General features: G+C 41.7%; 1 protein-coding gene across 5 annotated transcripts in view; it reads left to right on the top strand.

The window, feature by feature from the left end:
* Positions 1-581: 581 nt before the first annotated feature.
* The window catches only part of adcy7 (adenylate cyclase 7), a 195,777-nt gene continuing 179,880 nt past the window's right edge, over positions 582-16,478 (top strand). For all 5 annotated transcript variants that reach the window (XM_041191171.1, XM_041191172.1, XM_041191176.1 and 2 more), the window contains exon 1: positions 582-803. The gene's annotated coding sequence lies outside the window, so the exon portion shown is untranslated. The remainder of the gene's footprint in view (positions 804-16,478) is intronic.

The raw sequence follows: 16,478 nt of genomic DNA, 5'->3' as shown, positions 1-16,478 counted from the left end.
ACAGTTCAGTTACACACTCTGATGGACAATATTCTCAGCTCAGTCAGCCACACACTCTGATGGTCAGCATTCACAGTTCAGCCACACACACTGATGGACAGTATTTACAGTTCAGTCACACACTCTGATGGACAATATTCAGAGTTCAGTCACACTCTGATGGACAATATTCTCAGCTCAGCCAGCCACACACTCTGATGTACAGTATTTACAGTTCAGTCACACTCTCTGAATGGACAATGTTCATAGCTCAGCCACACACTCTGATGGACAATATTCACAGTTCAGTCACATTCTGATGGGCAATATTCTCAGCTCAGCCAGCCACACACTCTGATGGACAATATTCACAGTTCAGCCACACACTCTGAATGACAGTATTTAAAGTTCAGTCAAACTCTGGACAATATTCCCAGTTCAGCCACACTCCGATGGACAATAGTCACACACACACACATACACTCGGTAACGTTACTGCTGAAGATTAGTAATCATTTCCGCATTTTAAAACCCAGCTGAAAATGCACCTTTCCTGTTGGGCAATGCACAGTCTGTTGTGAAACGGAAGTGAAAAAAGGCGCCGGGGGGGTTGGTGGTGCGATGAGACTTCATTAAAGAACAGCAACTTTTTTCTTGAGTTGCGACGTCAGGTCCACAACCGGGAGACTGAGAGCAAGGTAATGCGTTTTGTGAATCTCGCCGTCAATATTCCTGTTGAATTGGATGGGAATGAAAACACCCTCTTTAACCTGACTACTGTGAGCGGAAAAGAGTGAAAAGAAGTGCGGGCTTCTGGAAGGCTGGTAAGTTTAAATCATTTAATGTCATAAGCTTTGATTTTGGTTGGGGTGAACGTGAAGTTGGTATCATATCCGATAATCAAACCCATGTAAAAACAAAATGAATAGCATTGTAAAGGTTATAAACGTTAGGTTAAAACATAAGAATATCAGGTATTGTGTTGAAACACGGAGGAGCTTAGGCAATAATCAAAAAGCATTAAATATATGACGATTTAACTTCGTGTCAATTTGTAAGAACTTCTACACAAGTACGAAGATAAGTTACAATTTTGGAAGTTTCAGATCCTAACCAGATTGCCTTTTAAGAATGACTGTAAAGGCATCAATCATATCGCAACAGTTAAACATAAACATGTGTCTTTTCTAAGAAAATTGTTGTAGTAACCTTGGCAATGGTACTTTCATAAGCTTCTGCAAAAATCTACTCTTCAATGGAGTAAGTTCTTTTAAAAACAAATCGTTATTCATTAGTCATTTTTCAGCCTTACTGTGCCAGCTTTGGCTCAGGAGCACACTCTCACCTTTGGACAGAAATTCCAAATCAGTAATTTGAGCACATAATCCAGACTGATACTTCAGTGCAATACTGAAGGAGGTGCATTCGTTTGAGATGAGACATTATATCAAGGCCCCATGTAGCCACCCAGGTGGATATACAGGATCCCACAGCACTATTTAAAGAGCAGTGGAGTCCCCTTCCTCCCTGACCAAATTTATCACTCTACCAACATCACTAAAACTAAAAGCAGAGTTTCTGATCGTTTATCTCATTGCTATTGGTGGGATCTTACTGTGTATAATTTTACTGCCTTGATTACCTACATTAGAACGTGAACACACTTCAGTCTTTAATTAGTTGGGCACTTTCTGATGTCCTCAGCTTGTGAAAGGTGCTATAAAATGCAAGTTCTTTTCTCAGTTGAGGACAAAGCCACTGAGACTGATATTTGTCTAATAGTTAGGTTTATAAGGGTATCATTTTAAATAAGATCCGTTTACTTATTCCACCTTAATATGCTGTATATTATGTATTTGCACTATAGTTAGAAACATGTACCATACAAATCTAAGTCCCTAGACATACTAGTTACTGGACAGGTTAAAAATAATGTATTGTCAGCAGATGTAAGTGAGGCAAATCTATTAGTTAAATCAATTCCATTAATAGGATGCTGCTGTCAGTCCAAAAAGACATTGGCTGGGATTTTCCGTGCCCACCGGCGTTGGGCGTGTTTGGTGGCGTGAGCAGACAACATGCAAGAAAGCCAAAAGTCGGTTTCATGGCATCGTGAAACCTGTTTGTGATCGTCTACTCTGCCTGCCGTTAGTAGGCTGCATTGCCCGCCATCGGACATCGGGAACCTCACTGTAATACATCAGCATATCATTATAAGGCTTGCCCGCTGGATTGTCTGCCCATGTTGGCAGGAAAACACGGTGATGTGTTTCGCAACAGCATGTATAAGGCATGCACTTGGTGGGCTGCACTTCGCTTGAAACTTCAAGGTTTGTTTGCCTACCTTGCTTCAGACAGCACTTGTAGTCATCAGCGCCAGGCTTCACAAACAGCACCACATCACTTTTAGGAGGGCTCCTGGGTAGGCAAGGGAAGAATCTGCAGGGTGAGAGCTGTACCGGGGAGGGAGGGTATCCCAGGGTATGTATGGGGGCACATGTTGACCTTTGCAAGTGGCCTCAAGATGATCAGGGCTGAGGAAGCAGTCTCCAGAGGAGATGAGGCCAGATGGACAGATGTGTGAGAATGGGTGGTGATGTCCCTTGAGATGGCAGTGAGTGAGATGCCAGGGAATGTGTGATGGGCTTGAGTGTGTGAGTTTAGAGTGATGAGACGGTTGCCTTACCCTGGCGGCATTGATGAGATCATTCATCCTCTATCTGCATTAGATGGCCAACCTCTTCTGTGCAGCATTAGCACTGATCACCACTGCCATTGCCTACCAAGCTGGAATGGTAATGTAGCTGCCCCTCCTGCGGCCAGTGTGGGGGTAGAGGACACCACAGCAGACCTCCATGGCATCCAACAGGCGCTCGAGGGCTGCAGCCTTCTTGCCTCTAGAGGTCATGTCATCTTTGCTGCAATCCTGGGCTGGAAGCACTAAGTGCGGCTGTACTTTAAATCTGGTGCCTGGCATGATGAAGTGGTGAGTTGATGGCATGTCAGGGAAATGAGAGCCCGCCCACCAGGAATGCATAATTAATTTGGGACGATACGGTGTGAAAAGCCACTATTGCAGCTGGAGTAGGGACCCATGCTTTGCAAAGCCTTTTTGAATTCCCCAGGAGTTTGGGCAGCCTTTTTTTTTCTTTCATGGGATGTGGGCAAGGCCAGCTTGTGCAACCCATCCCTAAATGCTGTTGAACTGAGCAGCTTGCTAGGCCATTTCAGAGGGCAGTTAAGAGTCAACCACTCTGTCTGGAGTCATATGTTAGGTAAGGATGGCAGATTTCCTTTAGTGAACCAGATGGGTTTTTACAACAATCAATGATAGTTTCATGGTCATCATTACTGACACTAGCTGTTTATATTCTAGGTTTATTAACTGAATTCAAATTCCAGCAGCTACCATGGTGGAATTTGAACCCATGTCCATAGAGCATTCGCCTGAGCCTCTGGATTACTAGTCCAGTGACATTACCACTACATCACCATCTCCCCCACCCCCCCCTGCTTTCCCATTGCTTTATCCATGGCAAAGCCTTGGCAAATCAAAATTAGCTTGCTAACTTTTCTCCTGTAGTATAAATTGTTGTGATATTTTGAACTTTGTCATTCTTGTGTTTGTCCTGATGAGTGTAAGATGAAAAGCTTCAACAGCATGTCTCTCTTTTCAGTAATAGTCAAGTTCTATACCACCAAGTGACTGTTAAATCAATTTCCAAATGGTGTAGCAAAATATTGGTTAAACTTGGGTACATTTGATCTCTCAAGGTGAAACATATAGTTTGTTTCTTGATACATGTGCCTGAGCTGATGTAGTTTAAAATCTGACTGTTAAACAAATCATCTCTAAAGACAAGCAAAATAAATGCCCCTCTCCCATAGTTTGGTCTGGTTCAGAAAGACTAATCATTGAGTTCACCTCTTTAGTCTTGTCATTTGCATAACTTCTCTTTTGATGGGAGTATTTCTCTTCCCTCGCAAATATTGTGAACTGTGAGGAGGATAGTGATAGTCTAGAGAACTTAGGCTGATGGAATGGGCAGACATACGGAAGATTAAATTTAATGCAAAGAATTGTTAAGTGTTACATTTTGGTAGAAAGAATGAGGAGAAGCAATTTAAAAATAAAGGGCACAGTTTTAATATGTATACAGAAACAAAGAGACCTGGGGGTATATGTGCACAGAACATTAACACTGGAAGGGTAAATTGAGAAAGTGGTTATTATGGATTTCTGGGCTTTATAAATAGAGGTAAGAGTACAAAAGCAGACAACTTATGGTGTCTCTTTATTAAACACTGGTTCGACCTCAACTGGAGTATTTTGTCTAATTCTGGGCACTACACTTTAGGAAGGAAGTGAAGGTATTACAGAGGATACAGAAAATATTTGTGAGAATTCTACGAGGATTGACTTTTTAGTTATGTGAATAGATTGAAGAAGCTGGGGTTATTCTCCTCAAAGAAGAGAAGATTGAGGGGGGGATTTGATATTGATCTGCAAAATCGTGAGAGGTCAGGGAGAAACTGTTCCCAAAGGGGGAAAGGTTGAATCAAAGAACCAAAGGCAATACAAGGAAAATTGTTTTTATGCAGTGAGTGGTTAGGCTCTGAAACGCACTGCTTGAACATGTTGGAGGCACATTCAATTGTGGCTTTTCATAGAGAATTAGATAATTATCTGAAGAGAAAGATTTGCAGGGTGACAGGAAAAGGCGGGGAGTGGGAGTAGCTCAGTTGCTCTTGCAGTGAGCAGGCAGGGACAAGGCAGGCTAAACCTTCCTTCTGTGCTGTAGCCATTCTATGATTCTATGCATCATGACAGCTAATGTTGCCGAGGCTTATTTGTGTGTTTCCTTGGTAATTCTGATAAGCTCTGCTCATTCTATTTGAATTGAAAATAAAAATTCAAGCTAAGAAGTGCTCTGATAACCCTGAAGGGCCAAGGATATAAAGTTATCTTTTCTACGGTATCAAAAATCAAATTCGTGAAGTAAAACCTTTCCACTTCAGTTGACTCTGAAATAGTAACTCACCTGGTTTATGAAGCATCAATTTTTGGGGAAGGAAAAGAAATGAGTAGGAAAAGAAAATTGGAAAAAACAGTTCCACAATTAATTTTCTATTTATTTTGTGTAGCTTCTGGTCAGAGAGATGTTTTTGGCTGTCTCTCAGGAAAATGTTTATAGCTTGGTTGTTGTACAATTCAGAATTAAAGCATGGAGACATGTGTTTGACCACAATTTGAGATTGCATCATCTTATCTGTGACACATTTAAGAAGCATTGAAGTATCATTAGTGAACCAATGATGAGGTGTCCTATACTGTTTGTGGAGACGTCAGAAACCATTTGAAATCACCATCTCTTGTTATTTGCTGGGGAAGTTACATAGGAATTTTTTTGGTATCTGCATATCTATCAGAGAAAAGCTCAGCCTTGTGACAGAGTTTGCAATCTACTGCAGCATAAACTTAGAATAATGTATGGTTGTTTTGAGTTACATAGTTATGTGAGTTTTTAAAAAACGTGTACAGGAGAACTTTTTAGGTCAATATGTAGAGGGACGGTGCATTGCTGGACCTAATTGTGGGGAAAGAAGCAAGATAGGTGGCTGAGGTGGTGGTAGGCAAGCATTTTAGCGATAGCGACCACAGTATGGTACAGTTTAAGTTTGTTATGGACAAAGAAATCGACAAGTTGCAAAAAAATGTTTTGGATTGGGGGAGAATGGATTTTAGTAAAATAAGGCCAGATCTGGCCAAGGTAGACTGGGAACAGTTACTTGTGGGGGAATCTACAGAGGAACAGTGGGGGGTGTTCAAAAAGGAAATGGAGAGGGTACAGGCTCAACATGTTCCCTCTAGGGTGATAGGAAGGAGTAACAAGCCCAGAGAACCATGGATGACCAGAGATATTCAGGTTACGATGAGAAGGAAAAGAGAGGCTTTTACCAAGGGAAGCAAATCAGCAGAGGCATTAGTGGAGTACAGACAGTGCAGGGTGGAGCATAAGAATTAGGAGAGCAAAGAGGGGATATGAGAAAGCTCTGGCTGGTAAAAGTAGGAAAAATTCCAAGATATTCTATAAATATATCAATGGGAAGAGGATAACCAGGGAAAGTGTAGGGCCCATAAGGGACCAAGGGGGCAATCTATAGGTGGAGCCAGAGGACAATGCTAGAGTGTTGAATGAATACTTCACGTCTGTCTTCACCCAAGAGAATGAGGATGAAGGTATCAAACTCAGGGAGAGAGACTGCGAGGTTCTTAAGCACATTGATATAGGGAGTGACAAGGTATTGGAGGTGTTGGCAGGCTTAATAGTGGACAAATCTCTAGGTCTGGATGATTTGTGTCCCAGACTGCTGAGGGAGGCAAGGGAGGAGATTGCAGGGTCTCTGACCCAAATTTTTAATTCCTCTCTGGCCATGGGGGAGGTGCCAGAGGACTGGAGAACAGCTAATGTGGTTCCGCTATTTAAGAAGGGTTGTAAAAAATAAACCAGGGAACCACAGGGCAGTGAGCCTCACGTCAGTGGTAGGAAAACTATTGGAGAACGTTCTGAAGGAGAGTATCTATCTCCACTTGGAGAGGCAAGGTTTGATCAGGGATAGTCAGCATGGCTTTGGCAGAGGGAGGTCATGCCTAACAAATTTCATTGAATTTTTTGAGGAGGTGACCAGGTGTGTAGATGAGGGTGGTGCAGTTGATGTAGTTTATATGGATTTCAGCAAAGCCTTTGACAAAGTCCCACATGGGAGACTTATAAAGAAGGCAAAGGCACTTGGGATACAGGGTAATTTGATAAGGTGGATTCAAAATTGGCTTAGTTGTAGGAGGCAGAGGGTGATGACAGAAGGATGCTTTAGTGACTGGAAGCCAGTGTCCAGTGGCTTCTGTGATGGGTCCCCTATTATTTGTCATTTATATAAATGACATAGATGACTACGTGGGGTGTAGGATTAGTAAGGTTGCAGATGACACAAAGATTGGCCGGGTGGTTAACAGTAAGGTTGAGTGTCTTGGGTTACAGAAAGATATAGACGGGATGGTTAAATGGGCAGATAAGTGGCAGATAGAATTTAACCCTGAAAAGTGTGAGGTGATACACTTTGGAAGGACTAATTTGATAAGGAAGTATTCAATGAACAGCTTGGCACTAGGAAGTTCTGAGGAACAAAGGGACTTTGGTGTGTGTGTCCATAGATCTTTGAAGGCAGAGGGGCATGTTAGTAGGGTGGTGAAAAAGACATATGGGACACTTGGCTTTATCAATCGAGGCATAGATTACAAAAGTAGGGTGGTCATGTTGGTGTTGTATGGAACCTTGGTGAGGCCACAGCTGGAGTAGTGTGTGCAGTTCTGGTCGCCACATTATAGGAAGGGTTGCACTGGAGGGGGTGCAGAGGAGATTCACCAGGATGTTGCCTGGGATGAAACATTTAAGTTATGAAGAGAGGTTGGATGGACTTAGGTTGTTTTCGTTGGAGCAGAGAAGACTGAGGGACAAACTGATCAAGTTGTACAAGATTATGAGGGGCATGGTCAGGGTGGATAGGGAGCAGCTGTTCCCCTTAGTTGAATGGTCTGTCACAAGGGGGCATAAGTTCAAGGTGAGGGGCACGAGGTTTAGGGGGGTTGTGAGGAAAAACCTTTTTACCCAGAGGGTGGTGACGGTGTGGAATGCACTGCCTGGGAGGGTGGTGGAGGTGGGTTGCCTCACATCCTTTAAAAAGTACCTGGATGAGCACTTGGCATGTCATAACATTCAAGGCTATGGGCCAAGTGCTGGTAAATGGAATTAGGTAGGTAGGTCAGGTGTTTCTCATGTGTCGGTGCAGACTCGATGGGCTGAAGGGCCTCTTCTGCACTGTGATTCTGTGATAATTCTTTATTACCAGCTGGAACTAAATATGAAATGTATCTTTCCCTTGTTTCTGTATTCGAAAGCTGCCTATGATCTGTTAGAACCTGGTGTTGCACTGGTGATGAGCTTATTAATGGAGAATTGTAGGTGTTCCACATCACTCTTATCACAACACAATGGTTGTTTAATACTGTATTGAAGTGCAAAGTTTTGAAAAATATCTATACATTTGATATTGCAAGCGCAGGTTACAGAGATATAACTTGTAGAACGCAAATGAAAAATGTGTCATGCATGTATCATAGAATAGAAGACAATGTACAAGGCTGTCTAATCAAGGTATATAGGTTGCCGTAAACCATAGATAAGAGATTTGAAATTGCATCATGTTAATAATTTCATGTTTTGTTTTCTGTTGACTCTGCTTGGCAGTGCTGTCCATGCCCATGATTTATGATGACATCCATATAAGAGTATTAATTTATCGTGGTTATTGAGATTTGCATTGTGCTGCAAAAGATTCTGTGATCTTGCATATTGTAGAAACTATATAGGATACATAATCAAGAAAAAGAATGCTGACAGATTTTTGAACTGCGTCAATTAATAAGAAAAAATAACTCCTTTTAGAAACACCAATCATTATTGTATTTTTGTGTCTGTAGGTTTATTGTTATTTTATTTATTTTTTATTTTAATCAAAATCAGAATTTCAGTATCAAAAACTGGAATTAGAGAAATACTGATTTTAAAGTGAGCTAGAAATGTCTGAGCGTAATGTTTTGTGATTTAATAGACATGATAAATGATAAAAATTTGCATGAAGCATATAATTGTTACTGCATTATAATTACTATCAATCTAATATAAATTTTGTATGCCATATGTTTGAAAAAAATCTCCCCATTGCTCCTGAAATTATTAAATCATGCTGAGGTATGGATGGACAAGTGGTGAAGATCAACTGGCACCTCTCAAAGAAGTTGATGTTCGTGTCGGTTTTGACAGTAAGCATTGCTTTTCTATTTGACCATGGCCGATCATGTTCCCATCTTCACCCAGCAAACACATGTAAATGCTTCAAAAGACATCTATTGTGATCAAGTATAGGAACTCAGCCTGAATTTAATTATCCTCCAAAACACTCCCCTCTTTATTAACTGGGATTTGTGCCACAGCTGTCCATCTGAGATCAGAACACTCAGCATAACTCTGAACCTTCTTGGTCTTTGTTTGCTTTGCAAGTTTAATTTGCTTATTTGGTTTATAGAAACATATCAAATTAGAATGAGGAAAGGCATCTTCTGCCTCTCTCCCTCTCACAGCTGTAAAAAATTAGCAATTACCTTGGTTGTCAATAAAACACAGGTGACTAATTAATTGGCTTGAGAATTTAGCCTGTTAGTGCACTTTTTGAATTTTATGGAACATATCTGAGGCAGGGAAAGTTTCTTTGCACATTTCTTTGAGACCATGGAATTCCCTTCTAGTGTTAGTAATTGAGGCTACAATGTCAAGATTACATTGTAAAGGTAGTTAAAGAAAAAGGGCCCATAAGGATATGGAAATAGGATGGGTAGATGTGATTATATTTACTGTTCGCATGGAGGATAAATGTTGACACTGACCTGGGCTGAATAGCACGTTTTTGTGTTCTAACTTATATGTATTTCTATGTAAAAACTGCAGTAACTGCATAATCAGAGCACTCTTATTCTTTCTCACTCTCAGACACACACACCCACTTTTTATAAGAAGGAACACTCAATATAAAGTTTGCCTCAATAGCATTTGGTTTGTTTTTCAAAATTTTTTGAAGAAAAGCTATGAAGTGGAAAGCACTAAAGCTGATTGGATAGCTGACTTGCATTCTGATGCATTGTGAGAATTTAGGCATATTGCATATTCACTGTGGAGTGAAATTCAGCTCAGTCACAGCTCTGGGCTAAAGTATTAAGCCACATAAATGTCACCAGGGACTTTACTCAAAGCATGTTTGCTTGATACATCATTTTTATTGTAATATTGCAATACAAGTGCTAATTGTTACTTCTGTGATGGTGAATACTTATAAGGAAAAACTTCTCAATAATCACTGTCCACCTTGGTGGCAACCAGTACATGAGGCCATGATATCTACGGTTTCACTTATGAAAGTTAACAATTGGGACTTTATTTCTTAATGCATCTGTAGTAATAATCTGCAGGCGATGGTGTCTTCATCCCTTAAATTTTGCTTTATTCTCTCTGTTCGAGTATGCCTAAATCATGCAGTTTTTCTCTGTCAAGCAGACAGATAATTTTGAAGTAATCTACATTGGTCAAGTGGGACATAGGATTTTCTATGCCCATTGGCATCAGGCGTCATGGCGGGTGTGAGCAGACAATATGGCAGGAAGGCCAAAAATCGATTTCATACATCGTGAAAGCAGTTAGTGATTGTCTGCTCCGCCTGTCAATGGCGGGCTGCCTTTCCTGCTGTCAGATATCAGGAACTTCATTTTAACACATTTGCAAATCATTTTAAGCCCTGCTCATCTGAATCATCCCCACCATGGTGGGTCATCCAGACACGATTCATGGCGACATGTTTCACAACTGAACATAAGTGACATGCACTTGGCGAGCTGCACTTCACTCGGGGCTTTGAGGCTTGTTTGCCTACCTTGCTTCGCTTGCTGTCATCAGTGCCAGGCTCTGCAGGCAACACCACATCACTTTTAGGGTGGCTCACAAGCAGGTCTCTACTTATGAGATCAGCCATAAGACGGGTTGGCTTTTCAACTGCTGCAGGGCTATAACTTGCTTGCGGAAAGGGGAGAAGTGGCCTTAGGCAAGAAAAGAAGCTGCAGGGATAAGGCATTACCGGGTAAGTGGGGGGGGGGCACCCAAGGGTGTGTGTGGGGACACCTTTTGATCTGTGCAAATGGCCTCATGAGGGTGAGGGCTGAGGAGGCAATCTCTAGAGAAGATGAGGCCAGGTGGAGATGTGAGGGTGCGTGTGAGAGAGAGAGTGGTGATGTCCCTTGAGCTGGCAGTGAATGAGATACCAGTGAATGTGTGCTGGGCTTGAGTGTGTGAGTTTAGAGTGATGAGATGGTTGCCTTACCCTGGTGGCATGGATGAGATCATTCATCCTCTTTCTGCACTGGATGGTGAACCTCTTTTGTGCAGTGTTCGCACTGACCTCCACTGCCACCACCTCTCAAGCCGGAGTGGCGAAACTGGTGGGCCTCCTGCGGCCAGAGCAGAAGTTGAGGACATCACAGTGGGCTCCAATGGTATCCAAAAGGCATTCCAGGGATGCGTCACTGAATCAGGGGACTGCAATCTGCTTGGCTTTCAGGGCCATATCCTTTGTGCAGCAGCCCTGGGCTAGAAGCACACTGAGAGTTGTCCCGCGCTTGCACTTTAAGTGTGTCACCTGGTGTGAGGAAGCAGCGAGGTGACAGTGTGGCGGGCAAATCGGAGGCTGTCTGCTAGCGAAATAGCGTGTTTCCTGGGAATGCATGATTAATGAGGTGGGATTGGGACGATATGGCATGAAAACCCACCATTGTGGCCAGCAGGTAAAACATCCTTTTTCCCACCCACTATTGCACTTAATGCACTTAATTCTGTCCCAGTGTTTCAGTCTAGCCATCGCTTAGTAACTACCAGACAGCAATAACAGGAACTAACAGGAACTTGCTAAGTGATAAGTCATGAGTAGAGACCAACATACTTCCGCCCTGTATCACAGAACATTGGAGTTTGGACATGCTGCTATGATGTACTATTTCAGATTACTGATGAATTCTGTTTGGTTTGCATGTCTGTTTTAGGTTAACTTATAGATGACTCAGAGATGACAGAAACCTGAATGGAATTTCTAAGTATTTCCTTTCAATTTTGGATGTGATCATATGAGAATCGCATTTGTGATAAAATACTCTATTCCGATATTATGAAAACTGGAATCTAAATTTTAGTAATTGTATAAAACCGTACATAATACATAAGTCTCTTTCAAATGGAAGTATTAACAAACATTTCATCTGATTGCTTTCAAAAAGTTCTATTTCACTGTACAATATGTGCAATAATTTAAGTGCAATTATTTGAGCATTGCAGTCTTAAGATTTGAGTTAAAATATCAAAACTTGCAAAACCACATGTTCAAAGGATGTGACATGACAGTAACTAAATTCTCAGAACCTGCTCTTTGTAGCTGCTTCAAACAAAACATGTCTGCTGTGAGGCTGTGTGCTTTCTAACTGGTCGGACAAAATAAGTCAGATCTAATTGTGGTTCTGACATTTCTACATGTGGGCTGAGACCGCTTAAGCTTAGCTGCAGTCACTGTGCAGCTCTCAATGGGAAGTTGTTTAACCCTTTCGGTGTTGCAGTATACTGCACTCAAATTTCAGTAGACATAAGTTTCCACAAATTACTGAAATGATATGTTTCTTCATAAAAATAATAATTTACAGCATTTTTCTAGCTAAATTATACTCATGTATGATACACAATGAGTTTTAAAGCTCAGATTTCACTTTAGACTGAGGAAAAGATTAAGAATATGCTATGTCAGACCAGCATTAAGCATAACATGACTTTGTACCATTGCAGTATCATGTAGCTGATAAGGAGATTTCAGGTAGACCTACATGCTGAGAGTACTTTTTCCAGAAAACTTGATCGGTATCCAGCAGTCTGTTCAGAGTTAATTAAAAACTTGAGTGAGCTTTATCCTGTTAATTCTTGATCTCTTCAACTTTATTATTATCACTAAGCACAGCAGAGACTGTTGAATGAATGCATCACATTAATGACAAAGCAAAGGTGGCAGACTGTGCTATTGAACTGTATAAATATGGAATGCATGATGGACTTGGTGCTTCCCTGAAAAATGAGCCACTGAGTGACTCATTGCTCAGGCTCAAGTGTTTTACAGGTCACTTCACTTGGCTTACTTTACAGTAACCAACAAGGTTGTAGTTTTGTCTTATTTATAGCACATATATGAAAAGGTCAGGTTTTATTTTACTTAAAGGTGAATACCGTTTGTTCATTGTGGGAATTAACAGGTAATGTTTTACTACATTTCTGCAGTGTGTAGTGTGGTTGTTTTGAAGTTGTCTCTGTTGGCCAACTGGGTCAAGAGAGTCAATGACTACAGAAACTAAAAGGAATTGGAAGAAAGTTAATTTTATGCCTACCCCAATTTGCACAAACAAAGTAACTGAAAAGGAACTCAATAGAGAAACAAGAAGACGAGCAATTCAGATTGGGAAGATGAGGGAGAGATGGATAAAAGTCCAAGTATATAATGAATACAGTTTTCCTGTGTCATTCTCTCTTTCACCATGATCTAAGCTATTGACCCAGGTTTTGCAGTAGAACGACATAGAAATAGTCAGCATTACGTGTTATTACTACCCTGCAGCTGACAACTTCTGCAATTAAGCACAGAAATCCAGAATTTGCTGTTAGTGATTCTACACTTCTCCATAGGTTGCTCTGTTGAAATTCTCCAGTGCGCATTCAATTAGAAATCACTGAATTGATGGGAACTTTCACTTTTATGCTATTAGTTTTCCCTTGAAAAAGTTAAACCTAGTTCAAAATTATTGCTGAACGACCTCATTGGCCCCAAGAAATTAATTTTATATTTGTGGAATGACAAGATTCTCAATTATGATAAAAATTCACATTTTAAAAAAAGTTTAAGGCGTTTCATCTTCTACCATAATCCCATAAGCAGAGGGAAGAAGCCCCAGGGGGAAACGGGGCTGGGGTGTGCTGGGCTGAAAAGGCCAGAGGGTAGGGGACACCCGGATTGAGGGGGTGGAGGGAAAAACTGGACTTGGTTGGAAAATTCTTGACCAGTAAGTGGCCCGTGAGGAAGGCATTCCCCCCTTCTCACCTGAGACCCGAGCAGGCTGACCTGCCAAGCTTACCCCTCACCCCATCCCTGACCTTTTTCCGCCGGCCTAAAAATTATGGCCACTTAAGGGCCTCATTGAGGTGAGGGTGGATAGGCTGCCCTAGACTATACCTGCCCCCATAAAATCACTGCCAGGTCAGGGATGAGTGGCTGGGTGGGGGAAGTATTTTAGGGGGTCACCCACCTGCAAACCTGCAGGTGGGGGACATAAAATTGTGCCCCAAGTTTATGCCCCAATCTTTATTTTGCACTCTGTGTAAAATTTAAAAGTTAAAAGTGAAGTAATTCAATGGTTTTTAGTTCCTGTTTTGCTGTCTGTGAGAATACTTCAATATGATTGACTGCTTACCCCGCTTGATGATAGTATCTTTGCTGGACACCTGGAGATCTCTGTGACTTGATATGCAGATTCAAACTGATGTCTGGAAGGGGGAAATCCACACCACAAAGCTTGCCTGATCTTTATCAACAGCTTTCTTCAAGGTCAGCGGCAAGCACTGTTATTTCACCGCTGACTACAAAACTCAGGCTATTGAGTCTTGCTGAGACCTGATTTCATGGACTGAATTTTCGTTAAGTGGGGTGGCTCAGGAGCCCTTTGAAAATAGTGTAGGGCCCAGTTCCTACAATTTTTGTCGGCATGGGATAAGGTGAGGGTAGCTTGCCTGCATACAGACAGCATTCCCACCCTTACTGGCTCCATTGTGGGGTGGGCGGTTTACCACCCCCCCCCCACTCAGTTTTAGCAGAGTTGGGCCCCTTGGGCCCCTCCTGTAAGTAGATGTAAATCACAGTCTCTCAGAGGAGGCGTGAGCCACAGGGGAAACCCAGTCTCAAGTGGGGAACCGAAAAAAAAGTCATCTGTTCCTTTCAATGATGGAGTTTGAAATACATAAAAAATTTTCTTTCAGTATCAATAGGTGCTGTATTGTAAGTTAGATGTGTGTTTTACCTCATTGTTTGGGATCTTTAGTGTAATAACTTAAAGTGATTTAAATGCCCAGAGGCCTTTTAAATCAAAAATAAAAATCCTTCAGCAGTTCACAAGAGAAAACCCCCCACCTGCCATCAGACTGCTTTGATTGACAGGCATTCTGGTGTAGCTTTAAAAAACTTAGCCATCTGTTTTTGCAATTTTAATAGGCTCTGTTGTTTTGAGCTTAAATGGTTTGTTATGACAGCTGTGGCCATTATGAATACTTGGCTGAGTTTCAAAATGTCCAGAACACTTATCTGAGCAGTGGGTTGCTCAGACATTTTGACGTCTTGTACAGACATTTTGATTGACAGTTTTAAGATATTATTAAATGATTATCTGTCTTAGATGTGGTTAGTGAAATAGATGTTTGTTTTTACAACAGACCACTTGAGGGGATTTAATTTTTTTGGAATGGCTTCTTTTGAAGGAGAGATTTTTTCAGTATGGTGTATTTGGATAAGATTAGATTGTTAGAAGCTTATTTGTTTTTAGTGTCCATTTCAGAGACACCCTGACATCTATACATGGTGGATACTGAATGTGTGTCTATGGAGGATACATGGGGAGCATGGAGCGAGAATGGGGATTATGAGGGGCAATGGGGCATATGAGAGGGCATGGAACAGCATGGGGGTGTGTGAGGGGACGGTGGGTGAGGGCTTGCAGGCCTCACGTTCATCACTACAACTGGGTCAATGCCCCAGTAAATGGAGGCAGGCAATCTGGCCTGCTTGCCCAGCTACTCTGCACCCCGCCTCTATTACCACCTTGAGACTGCCTCCAGAAGCGGTGGGCCTGACGCAATCCTGCCCAAAATGCAAATATGGCAGGCGGGGGACCCTTTTAAAGGAGATGTGTCAGTGGGGTCGAGAAGTTTACCAACTTGACCTTCCTGCAACCTCACGAAAATCCAGCTGCCGGTTAGCTGCCTTGATGTACCATGCACAATATTCATGTATAGTCCTTGGCCAAGCTATTCAACTTTTGGGGTTTCACAGTCAATTTTGATTCTACTGACACCGAACAGGCAGGAGCAGTTGCTTAAACTTTTCTTTCCCCCCTTACCTAGGTAGAGCTCAACTGCAGTATCCCAGCTGTTGTCAGCAAACTCACCATAAGTTAGGGTTTGGTTCATTCTCTAGCAGGGAATAATTTACAAAAATGCATTCAGCAGTATTGAAATTGTATTACATAAATAAAGAGCAAAAATTAATCAGAATGCATGTTATAAAGAGTTAGTAAAATACAGACATTTTGATTGACTGTTTTAAGATATTATTAAATGATTATCTGTCTTAGATGTGGTTAGTGAAATAGATGTTTGTTTTTACAACAGACCACTTGAGGGGATTTAATTTTTTTGGAATGGCTTTTTTTGAAATTTTTTTGAAATTTAACAGAGATTTTTTCAGTATGGTGTATTTGGATAAGATTCCTTCCACAACTCTTTCTCCGGTACATCGATGATTACTTCGGTGCCGCTTCATGCTCTCGTCGGCACTTGGAAAAATTTATTAATTTTGCTTCCAATCTCCACCCCTCCATCATTTTCACGTGGTCCATCTCTGACACTTCCCTTCCCTTCCTTGACCTCTCTGTCTCAATCTCTGGTGATAGACTGTCCACCAATATCCATTATAAACCCACCGACTCCCACAGCTATCTCGACTACAGCTCCTCACAGCCCGCTTCCTGTAAGGCCTCCATCCCATTCTCT

The sequence above is a fragment of the Carcharodon carcharias genome, chromosome 7 (assembly GCF_017639515.1).
Source record: "Carcharodon carcharias isolate sCarCar2 chromosome 7, sCarCar2.pri, whole genome shotgun sequence".
Lineage (NCBI taxonomy): Eukaryota > Metazoa > Chordata > Chondrichthyes > Lamniformes > Lamnidae > Carcharodon > Carcharodon carcharias.
This window is presented reverse-complemented; position numbering and strand designations above follow the sequence as displayed.